At 38.0% G+C, this 12,125-nt stretch overlaps 1 pseudogene; it reads left to right on the forward strand.

Annotated features, from left to right (window-relative positions):
- Window positions 1-11,616: 11,616 nt before the first annotated feature.
- The window catches only part of LOC102488974 (60S acidic ribosomal protein P2 pseudogene), a 55,397-nt pseudogene continuing 54,888 nt past the window's right edge, over window positions 11,617-12,125 (forward strand).

Here is a 12,125-nt window from a genome sequence, read left to right on the forward strand (position 1 = left end):
TAAACTGGCCATGACGAGAGATCTGAAATATATCATCATTTGTCATTTTGCTGAAGTTGAAATTTGAATGGTTGGGTTATAAAAATGGAGTGTGGAAATTAGCTAATGAGTGGGCCTACCTCACTTTCAGCATGCACATCTTACATCCGTAACTATGCCCCACTTGTTATTAATACATGGTAGGGCAGATAGACTCGAGGATAACACAAAGGATTTCTACCTCCTGATGACACACTTCTATTTAATTTCCTCACGGTATTTGTGAATTATTTCTAACCAATAAAATATAATTAAGGTGATAAGGTGTTTCTCCTTAATTACATTACATGATATGGCAGAGGTGCTGCAGTTTCACTCCTATCATTATGTCAACTTACAGAATATTCTTTTTTAGACAACCTGAGCTAGAGATTCTATTTTCTGGCTTGTTGAAATGAGCAGCTGTGTTGAGGAAACCTACATGATAAGAAGCAGAAGGTGGCCCTTAGGAACAATGGACAATTTCTATGGCCTGAGGCTGACCTATACAGCAGTCAGAAAAATACCCAGAACCCTCCAGCATATAGCCAAAAGAAAATGAATGCTGCCAACAGCTAAATAAACTCAGAAGAAAATTTTTCCAAAGCCAACTCTCTAGGTTAAAAGCAGCCAATTCACAACTTGACTGATGCCTTCCAAGGCCTTGAGGAGAAGGGCCAGCTAAGTCGTGCTTAGACCACTAGCTCAAGAAACTGTGAAAGTGTAAATGTGTTTTAAGCTGCCCAATTGTGAAAATCTGCTGTACAGCATAGGAAACCAATACACATAGTCATTCCACTGGAGGGACAAAAACCTGATGATTCAGTTAAGATTATGGGTAATACCATCACAAGAATGGTGTAGCATACTGAGTACATTTTAGTGACAGAATTTAATAGCTTTATAAATACATATATTCATTTATGTCTAGAATTACTGAAGGTATTATGGGCTAAGATAAAATGAATTATATAGGGTGTGATGGTTAATTTTATGTGTAAACTTGATTAGGCCACAGCACCCAGGTATTTGGTCACACATTATTTTGGATATTTTTCAGGTTATTTTTTAGATGAGAATAACGTTTAAATCCTTGAATTTAGACAAAGCAGATTACCCTGTGTAATATGGGTGGGTATGATCTAATCAGTTGAAGTCTATAATAGAAAAAAAGAAAGGCTTTCCCAGGGCAAGGGGGAATTCTATCAGCAAGCTGACTTTGGACTTGAGCTGCAACATAAACTCTTCCCTGAGTCTCTACCCTGATGGCATACCATGCAGATTCTGGGCTTTCTCTGTCTCTCTCTCTTCCCTCCATCTATACACACGTACACTCAGCCTGTTGGGTCGGTTGCTCTGAAGAGCCCTAATGCATATGAGAAGTTAGATACTATTGTATCCTTGTCACATGTCACCATTATGAAAAGACGTTAGTAGCAATTAGTAAAGTGGAAATAAGTTTTTCAATTTTAGCTTTGAAGAGTTCCATCTGATGACAAAAAGATAGCAGTAAACATAAAATTATTCTAATTTTAAAACTTTGGAGTACATTGGAAGATACGATGTTCAGCGATTTAATTTACATTTTACTTATTACTCAATGTCTTCTCAGTTTTCAGTGGTTAAGAAAGAGAAAAACTGGGACCAGCAGTTGGAGTAACGGCTTTCTTGCTGGACACCCATGTAGTCAATTGTGGTTCGAGTCCCGGACCCGGTGGCTTAAACTCATGCCGGGTGCATGTGCGTACATGCCCAAGATCTGGAGAGGAGAATGGAGGAGAAGGGATTGAAGCATGGCCATCCCCCCCTGGGGGGGGGGGCGCGCCCCCCCCCCGGGGGGGGGGGGGGGGGTGATTTCTTGCTTTCTGTCTCTGTGTTTCTTTGTGCCCTATAGCAAAAAAACTCTCAAAAAATAAAAAGAGAGAAAGAGGAAAACTATATTGTAGGGAACGCAAAACTGAAGCTCAGAAAAAACTGTGTTATTTTTATTGTTTTTGGCACACCATCACTCTGCATAATCATTCATTGATTTTGAAATACTTAACATTTTAAATAGATCTATGAATTTAAGTCTTTATTATTTTGGTTGTAGATATGTGAGTGTAGTGATATATTTAAGTGAAACTTTCTAGTACTTTCTTGTGCAAAGAAAGATATTAAATCCAATAAATACTGTCTTGGATTGTTGTCTTCTTCATTCTATTTCTGAATTTTGTTGTGAGGATCTTAGTAACCAAGAGTCAGTTCCTTCAGGAAAAAATGATTCATTGAAGTATAAAACTGGTACACTTATTATTTAGACCCTTTTAATATCATGAGACTTTTTTTTTTTGAAGAGGTTTTTGCAATAGGCCTCGTGCGCTCACCAGAAAGACCGAGAGAGACAGAGAGATAGAAAGCGAGAAATCACCCTCCCGGGGGAATGGCTACACCACAATCCCTTCTCCTCCATTCTCCTCTTGGGATCTTGGGCATGGATGCACAGGCACCCAGCATGAGTTTAAGCCACCAGGTCCAGCACTCAAACCGTGGTCGTCTACATGAGAGTCCAGCAACATAGCCCTTACGTCAACTGCTGGTCTCAATATCATGAGACTTTAAAGAAACAGTTTTTATAGTTTCTCTTTTCAGATATTCTTCCACTCTAAAATAGTGTTTGGACATAAAAATAATCCCATTGCTAATACTTTAGCTTGTTTGAATGAAAAAAAAAGTTGATATAATCTATTTATTAAAGAAAACTTGCAGCATACCCAAAACTGTGCTGTTTTGGTCAACTAGATAACACAACTACATTAGTCTTTTAAAAGTCTAAACATTTTTTAATTTATTTATAATAGTGGCCAAAAATATCAATTCAGCTAACAAAATTTCCAGCGCAGATACCATGAACTGAGTCTGAACTTGAAAGAGGAGTTGTAAGATTGTCACAGACTATAACACCAATGACGGTGTATCTATACCTATATTGGTCAATCTAGCTAAAAAATTGTAAAATGAGCACTATCTTCATTATAAGCTTAATTTTTTTTCATATACATAAAATATCCTTTCAAAAATCTAAGCATACTGGGAGCAGCAGTTAGCATAATGGCTATGTCACTGGACTCCCACGTAGTCGACCGTGGTTCGTGTCCCAGACCCGGGGCTTAAACCTCATGCCAGGTGCGTGTGCGTGCATGTCCAAGATCCCGAGAGGAGAATGGAGGAGAAGGGATTGCGGTGTGACCATCCCCCCTGGGGGGTGATTTCTCGCTTTGTGTCTCTCTGTCTCTCTCTGTCTGTCTGGTGAGCGCACGTGCCCTATAGCAAAAACCTCTAAAACAAAAAATCTAAGCATATTTTATAATTTTAAAAATGTATTTTCATATGAAATAAGTTTAGCAAAAACATTTGAAGTACCAGCATAACTTGTCAAAAGTTTCTGATCAATTCCACATGTGAATTTATAAAATATATGTCAAATATATAAATAAAACTTGGAAGACACACCTCTTCTCAATATAAAAGAAATTTTAAATTTTATTTTATTGTTATTTTTTAAATTTACATTTAATCACTGTACTTCTTTACAGTGTACATGGTTTTTCCCCCAGAATAAATACAATACACATTAGTCAAGTCAAAGATATTAACACATACATTATCATCAACAGATAACTTTTCACTTTCATATTTGTTAAATGTTTTCTTTGCTTATTTTTTTTTTCCTGATCCTCTCCCTACTATCCATCCCCTATTACCTTCCTCCTCCAATACCGTCTCTAGTATCTATAGTTGCCTCCACTCTGATACCTTCCAATCTCAGTTTCTGCCATAGAGTGCAGACAGACAGTAAATATCAAGCGAGGGTATGCAATGCCTTATACAGTGTAGCTAGCTTCACTTAGCAGTAAATCTCCCATATTCGTCCACCTTATATCGAATTCAGGGTTTCATGAGTTTTTTATGGCTGAATAATACTCCATAGTGTACATATGTCACATTTTTCAATGCACTCATCTGTTCTTGGATATTTTGGTTGATTCCATGTCCTCGCAATTGTGAGTAATGCTGTAATAAACATGGATGTGGAAGTGTTTTTTTCCAAATGAGACTTTTCCTATCCTTTGGGTAAACACCTAGGAATGGAACTACTGGGTGGTATAGTAGTTCTATTTCTAAATTTTTGGGGGGAGGAGAGAGGTTTTTGCTACAGGGCACGTGCGCTCGCCAGACAGACAGAGAGAGACAGAAAGTGAGAAATCACCCCTAAGGGGGGGATGGTCACGCCGCAATCCCTTCTCCTCCATTCTCCTCTCAGGATCTTGGGCACGCACGCACACACGCCCGGCGTGAGTTTTAAGCCACCGGGTCCGTGACACGAACCGCAGTTGACTACGTGGGAGTCCAGCGACATAACCATTATGCTAACTGCTGGTCCCTCTATTTCTAAATTTTTGAGGACCCCCCATTTTATTCTTCAATGTGGTTATACTGATAGTTAATATTCCTGCCAACAATGTAGGAGGGTCCCCTTTTCACGGCAGCCTCATCAGTACTTATCACACTTTAATTTTTTAATCTTAGTCAGTCTGACTGGAGTTAAGTGGTATCTCAGTGTGGTTTTGATGTTCATTTTCCTTATGATAAGAGACATCAAGCATGTTTTCATATGCTTTTTCACTGTTCATATGTCTTCCTTGTAGAGTTGTCTGTTCAGCTCATTGGCTCATCTTTTTTTTTAAGGAAGTATTTACTTAATTTTACTTTTATTATTATTTTTTTTTAATTTTTCTGTAGGGAATGTGTGCTCACCAGAGCGTGAAGGTGAGAAAGCAAGCTGCCAATTCTAGGACCCGAACCATTGTCGGCCATGTGGGAGTCCAGTGCTTTAACCATCGTTCCATTTGCTGACCCCGTTTTCTCATCTTTTAATTGGACTATTTATTTTTGTGGGTAAACTGCTTGAGCTCTCTGCATATTCTGGCTATTAGTCCTTTATCTGAAACATAGTCTGCAAAGATATTTTCCCATTCTGAGGATTGTCTCTTCACTCTAATTATTGTTTCTTTTGCTAAGCAGAAACTTTTTAGCTTAATATATCCCACTTGTCTACTTTCAATATTATTGCCTATGCTTTGGGAGACTTAGAACACTTTGCCTACTCCAATATCTCCAAGAGATTCCTCTGTGTTTTTCACAAGTAGTTATATAGTTTGAGGTTTGGTTCTGAGATCTTTGATCCATTTTGAGTTGATTTTTGTTAGTGGTGAGAGATAGGGGTCTGGTTTCATTTTTATGCAGATGGATATCCAGTTTTTCTAGCTTCATTTGCTGAAGAGATGTTCTTTTCCTCACTGGGTAATCTTGTGTCCTTTATCAAAAATCAGCTGGCTGTATGTTTTGGGGTTATTTCTGGGTTCTGAATTCTGTTCCATTTGTTTACCTGCTTTTTTGTGTGTGTCAATCCCATGTTGTTTGGATTATCATAGATTTGTAATATGTTTTGAGGTCATGAAGCAAAATGATTTGTTTCTTTTGCCAGTTCCCTAAGATGTGTCATTATGTTGTCTATTTTCCACCTTTCTGTTTTTTTTTTTTTCTTATGGGCACGAATTACTGTGAATTTCTCTCTTATAACTGCTTTTGCTGTGTTCTATGAAAACTTGTGTGTTCATTATGGTTGGTTTCAATGAATTTTTTTATTTCTGTATTAATATCCTCAGTATTTGTGAAATCATTCACGAATAGGCAGTTTAGTTTCCATGTGTTTGTGTATGTTCAAGGGTTTTTCTGTAGTTGACTTCAAGTTTGATTCCACTGTGTTCAGAAAAGATGGTCCATATAGTTTTTATACCTTTTAAATTGTAAAGGCTTGTTTTGTGTGCTATCATGTCATGTATCTTCTAAAACATTTCACGTGGAGGTGAGAAAAATGCATATTTTGTGGTTGCTGGGTGGAATGTTCTATAGTACTCTGTCAAGTTCATTTGATTTATGGTATCATTTAGATTTTGTATCTCTGTTTATTTTTTGTCTAAATGATCTGTCCAGAGAAGATAGTGGGGTGTTGAGATCTGCAACAATTATTGTGGTGCAGTGTATCTCTCCCTTTAGATCTAGCGATCTCTCTTTCACATATTTGGGTGCTCTGGTGTTGGGTGCATAAATATTTATAGATGTTATATCTTCTTGTTTTATTAGCCCTTTTAGTACTATTAATACATACTGTCCTTTGTCTCTTCATACAGCTTTTGTTTGAAATCTGTTTTGTCTGATATGAGTATTGTGACTCCAGCCTTTTTTTTTTTGGTTTCTATTAGCATGTCATATATTTTTCTAGTCCTTCACTTTCAGTTTACGTGTGTCTTTATCAGTGAGGTATTTAGCTTGTAAGCAATATATAGAGGGCTCCAGTTTTCTTAATCCATTCAGTTAGTCTGTGTATGTTAATTGGAGAATTTAATCTATTAACATTCAACGTTATTATCAATATTTGCAGATTTATCCCTGCCATTTTGTTAGCCATTTTCTTGGTTGCATTTAGTCTTCTTATTTCTGTTTGTATCTCTATAGAGTTCCTGATATAGAACTCCCTTCAGTACTTCTCAAACAACTGGTCTACTGTTGGTGAACTCTTTGATTTTTTATTTATCTGAGAATTATTTTATTTGTTCTTCCCATTTGAAGGATGATCTTGCTGGGTATAGCACTCTTGGTTGAATTTTTTTTTTCTTTTGGAGAAGTTTTAGCTATAGGGCATGTGTGCTCGCCAGAAAGACACAGAGAGAGAGAGACAGAGAGACAGAGAGACAAGAAGGGAGAAATCCCCCCCCAGGAGGGATGGCCATGCCACAATCCCTTCTCCAGTCTCCTCTTGGGATCTTGGGCACACATGTACACACACCTGGTGTGAGTTTAAGGATCCAGGACTCGAACCCCAGTCACCTACATGGGAGTCTAACAACATAGCCATTACGCCAACTGCTGGTCCCGAAATTGTTTTTCTTTTAATGTTTTGAACGTCTTCCTTTCCTTTCCTTGCCTGCATTGCTTCAGTTGAGAGGTCTGATGTTAGCTTAATTGTATAACCCTTGTAAGTAACTTGATGTTTTTCTTGCCTTTTCGGAATATTGTCTGTGTCTTTGATTTTTACTAATCTTGCTATGATATGCCCAGGGGAGGATCATTTTATGTTGGTTCTATTTGGAATTCTTCTTATTTCCTGAATGACTGAATGACTCTATGTTTCTATAGACTTGGAATGTTTCCAGATAGTATTTCTTGGAAGAGATTTTCTATATCTGTATTGTCTTCTTCACCTTCTGGAATACCCACTATACATATATTTGGGCATTTAATGATATCTAGAATTTCCCAAATGTTATCATCATTGGGGGTGGGCTGTCGTATTTTTTCATTCTTTCTGGTAGTTTGGTCTATGTGGGAGTCTTTGTCTTCAAGTCATAAATTATTTCTTTTCCATGATTTAATCTGCTTTTAATGCTTTTGAAGGAGATATTAATTTCTTGTATTATAATCCTGATTTCCAATAGTTATGTTATATTCTTTTTTAAAGTGTCTATCTCTTTATGGAATTTTTCTTTCATATCCTGGATCGACTTTCTCATTTCTTGGAACTGATTATATTGTATCTTTTGAATCTCATTGAATTTTGTCACAATGAATGTTTATATTTCTTTTTCTGACTTTTGTGGAAATTCTTTTGTGCTATATTTTGCTGATAAGGTATTACTGTGTTCCCTTAGAGGAGAGTTATTACCTGATTTCTCATGCTTCATCTGCCTCTGCACCAGTTTTTTGGTAATCTGATCAAGTATTCATTTCTTCCTATTTATTGTGGTAGATTCTGTAGTGTCAGAGTATGTAAGATAAGCCTTAGATACCAGGTATGTTCCTGACTGAGAGCCAGATCAGAGCATGTAAAGTTCATGCCATATGATCCAGCAAAATTCTGGATTCTCATGCGCATAGCAGTATTCACAATAGCCAATAATTAGAAACAACCCAAATGTCCACTAATAAATGAATAAAGGAAATGGGTTATATACAAACAGTAAAATATTGTTCAACATAAAATAAGAAAGAAATCCTGCCATTTCTGACAATGTGGACAAACACTTACATTATACTAAGTGAAATAAGCCAATCTTAGCAGGACAAATACTGTATGATGCCACTTATGAGATATATAAAATAGTCCAGAATATAGACACACAGAGGAGAATGGTGATTATCCAGGGCTAAAAGGAAGGAAAAATGATGAGCAGCTACTCAATGAATGCAAAGTTTCAGTTATGCAACATGATTATTCTAGTTTCTGTATAATATTGTGCCCATATTTAATAATTCTGTATTGTACATTGACATGTTTTTTTAAATAGGTACTTTTTAATGTATTTTTTTTTTAATTTAAAGAAAGGCAGTTTTAGTTTTAATCGATCAAAATAAAAAAATGTTATGAGAAATTTGGGTAAGACTGAAAGCCAGATGGACCAGCAGATGGTGTAATGGCTACATTGCTGGATTCCCATGTAGTCGACTGCGGTTCGAGTCCTGTACCCAGTGGCTTAAACTCATGCCGGGCACATGTGTGTGTGTCCCAAGATCCCAAGAGGAGAATGGAGGAGAAGGGATTGTGGCATGGCCATTCCCCCTGGGGAGTGATTTCTCACTTTCTGTCTCTCTCTTTCTGGTGAGTGCATGCACTCTATAGCAAAAAACCTCTCCAAAAAAAAAAGACTGAAAGTCAGAAATAAGGTTAGGATTCAGTTCAAATAGTAGGTAGATGAACCTATCAGCAGTTCAAGAGAATAAGAAAATCCTTAAATCTGGAAATCAAAGCATAGAAAAAAAAAATCAGTAATATTTTAGTCTAAAGTCAAAAACTTCTATTTCACCAGTTCAGTCTCATGTAATTCTCTCTCTTTTATTGGATTTGCAGTGTTACTGTCATCTGATCTTTCCATTTAAACTGGAAGTTAACATTCAATTCTGAACTTGTTCCTAATATTAGGATGGCCATTTTCTTGGTTGTTTTTGTACTCTTATTTCTGTGTGTCTGACTTAAGTTTTCCTGAGGTAGCACTCCCTCCAGCACTTCTTGGAGAGCTGGTCTGGTGTTGCTAAATTCTTTCAGGTTTTCTTTGTCTGAGAATGTTTTTGCCTTTTTTGAAATATAATCTTTCTGGGTATAGTATCATTGGTTGAAACTGTATTTCACTTAACATTTTGAATATATATAATCCTTGCTGCATTGTTTCTGATGAGAGGTTTGATGGGATATCCTTTGAAAGTAACTTGACATTTCTCTCTTGCCAATTTTAGCATCTTGTCTCTGTTTATGGTTTTGGTCAATCTGGTTATGATGTGCCATGGAGAATTTCTTATTGGGTTGATTCTATTTGGGATCCTTTGTATTTCTTGGGTCTGGATATTTGAGTGCCTCTTTAGGTTTGGAAAGTTTTCTTCTGGGATTTCATGAAATAGATTATCAATGCCCTTATTAGTTTCTTCACATTCTGGGATACTGATGATCCGATGTTTGGGTGTGTAATGTTATCTAGTATTGCTCATATGTTATTCTCATTTTTTGAATTATTTTCTCAGTTTTTTTGGTGAACTTTTCTAGGTCAGAGGTTTTGTCTTCTACATCTGAGATTCGATCTTCTGCATGATCTAATCTGCTTTTCATACTTTCAAGAGAGATTTTGATTTCCTGTATACAGTATTCATCTCTAACAATTCTGTTTGATTCTTTTTTATGATGTGTCTTTCCTTTTTCAGATCATGCATGAACTTCCTCACCTCTTGGAACTCATTGTCTTTTTTCTCCTGCATCTTCTGGAGTTCATTGTCTGTCTTCTCTTTGATCTCTATTAGCTTTGTCATTATAAATATTTAAAATTCTTCATTTGACATTTCCAGGAGTTCCCTTGTATTGTCTGTGGAGGACGAGGAGTTATTCTTTTCCCTTGGGGGAGAGATTTTTTTTGGTTTCTCATATTTCTTGTGCCTCTGCAGTGGTTTCTGGTCGTCTGATGGATTATACATGTTTTCCTACTTTTTGGAGTTAAATCTAAGCAGACAGATGCAGGTGGGAGGAGGTGACCTGCGATCTCTAAACAGTACCATTTTTCTTCCTTTATGCAGCATATTTAACGGGAATTGAGGATTAATCTGACCCTAAAATATTCAGATATTTGGCTACTGAGCACCTAGACCTCTCTAAAAACTCAGTGCATGGAGGCTGAGCAGAAAAGTGAGGAAGATAAAAAGAAGAGGAAAAGGAGAAAAGAAAAAGAATCAATAAAAGAGAAAAAACTGAAAAAATATTTTTTTAAAAAAGAGAAAAAAATAACTTTAAGCAAAAAATGAAAACCTGGACAGAAGGTCTTTGGTGGTCCTAATCCTTGAATGGGTCCACTTAGAACTCAGATATAGATGGCTGGTGATGAGATTGTCCTGTGGAGGCAGGGGAAAAGGTAAGAATTAACAAGACAAAAGAGTGACAGAGAGCCAAAAAGTTTAAAAATTAAAAATAATTAAAAATAGAGAGAGAGAGATGGAGAAAGTCAGAGAAAATAAAAACCAGGGTGCTCTAACATGGCTTCTGGATAGATCTGGGGGGCAGGAGGGGGAAGTCTGGGTAGAAGGTCCTCAGTGGTCCTAATCCCTGAATGGGGCTGCTCAGAACTCAGACAAAGATGGCTGCTGATTGGCTTGTCCTAAGGAGTTGGGGGAAAAGGTACAAATTAGCAAGATAAAAGAGTGACAGAGCCCTTAGATGTTTAAAACATTTTAAGAAAATTAAAAATAGAGATAGAGAAAGAGATGGACAGAGGCAGAGATAATAAATAGGATGTTCTAACCTGGCTCCTGGCTATATCTGGGGGACAGGAGGTTGAAGTCTGGGCAGAAGGTCCTCAGTGTTCCTAATCCCTGAATGGGACCGCTCAGAACTCAGATATAGATGGCTGCTGATTGGCTTGTCCTGGCTCCTAGCTAGATATGGGGGGGGAGGAGGGTCAAGTCTGGGCAGTATGTCTTCAGTGGTCCTAATTCCCTACCTTAACATGTTTCTTTCTTTCTTTTTTTCCAAATTTACCAGAGGGTGTGTGTACTCTCCAGAGACAGAGAGAGAGAGAGAGTAAGTGAGAAGGCTCCCCACATCATGGACATTCATGCCACAATCCCCTTTTCCTCCATTCTCCTCTCAGAATTTAGGGTCTGCACACACCCAAGCCTTATAGTTGGTACATGGGATTCCACCACACCACTTGCTGGCTCAAAATCATTTTAAAGTAGGTAAATTTTATATTGTGTTCTTACCATAACTTTTATAAAACTATTTTTCAGGAACAATGTTGCATTTTGTATTACTTTTTGTGGATCATATGAGTCCAATTACATTTTTTGCATGTAAGTGGTTGGCTTACGCACCATCATTTATTAGAGACTGCTTGTCTCCATTTTTTTACTTCCTGTTGCTGTAACAGAACACCTGAGACTTGGTAATTTAGAAAGAAAAGAGGTTTGCATTTCTTGATGTGGCCAAAGTTGTACGCATGAGGAGGCCTGTCCCCTTCAGCTGAGATGCGCTATGTTGCCTCCTACCTGCTGGCTGCTTTTGGAGGCAATACCTCCCCCAGAGCCAAGGACATCAAGAAGATCCTGGACAGCGTGGGCGTCAAGGCGGATGACAGCAGGCTCAACAAGTCATCAGTGAACTGAATGGAAAGAACATTGAAGATGTCATTGCCCAGGATATTGGCAAACTTACCAGTGTGCCTGCTGGTGGGGCTGTGGCCATGTGTGTGGCTGCCAGCTCTGCAGCTCCTGCTGCTGGTTCTGTTCCTGCTGTAGCCGAAGGGAAGAAAGATGAGAAAGAGGAGTTTGAAGAGTCAGAGGATGAGGGACCAGCAGTTAGTGTAATGGCTATGTCGCTGGACTCCCATGTAGCTGATCATGGTTCAAGTCCCAGACCAGGTGGCTTAAACTCATGCCGGGTGCGTGTGTGTGCATGCCCAAGATCCCGAGAGGAGAATGGCGGAGAAGGGATTGCGGCGTGACCATACCCCTGGGGGGTGATTTCTCGCTTTCTC

Source organism: Tupaia chinensis, unplaced genomic scaffold (genome assembly GCF_000334495.1).
Source record: "Tupaia chinensis unplaced genomic scaffold, TupChi_1.0 Scaffold000005_2, whole genome shotgun sequence".
NCBI classification, from domain to species: Eukaryota; Metazoa; Chordata; class Mammalia; order Scandentia; family Tupaiidae; genus Tupaia; species Tupaia belangeri.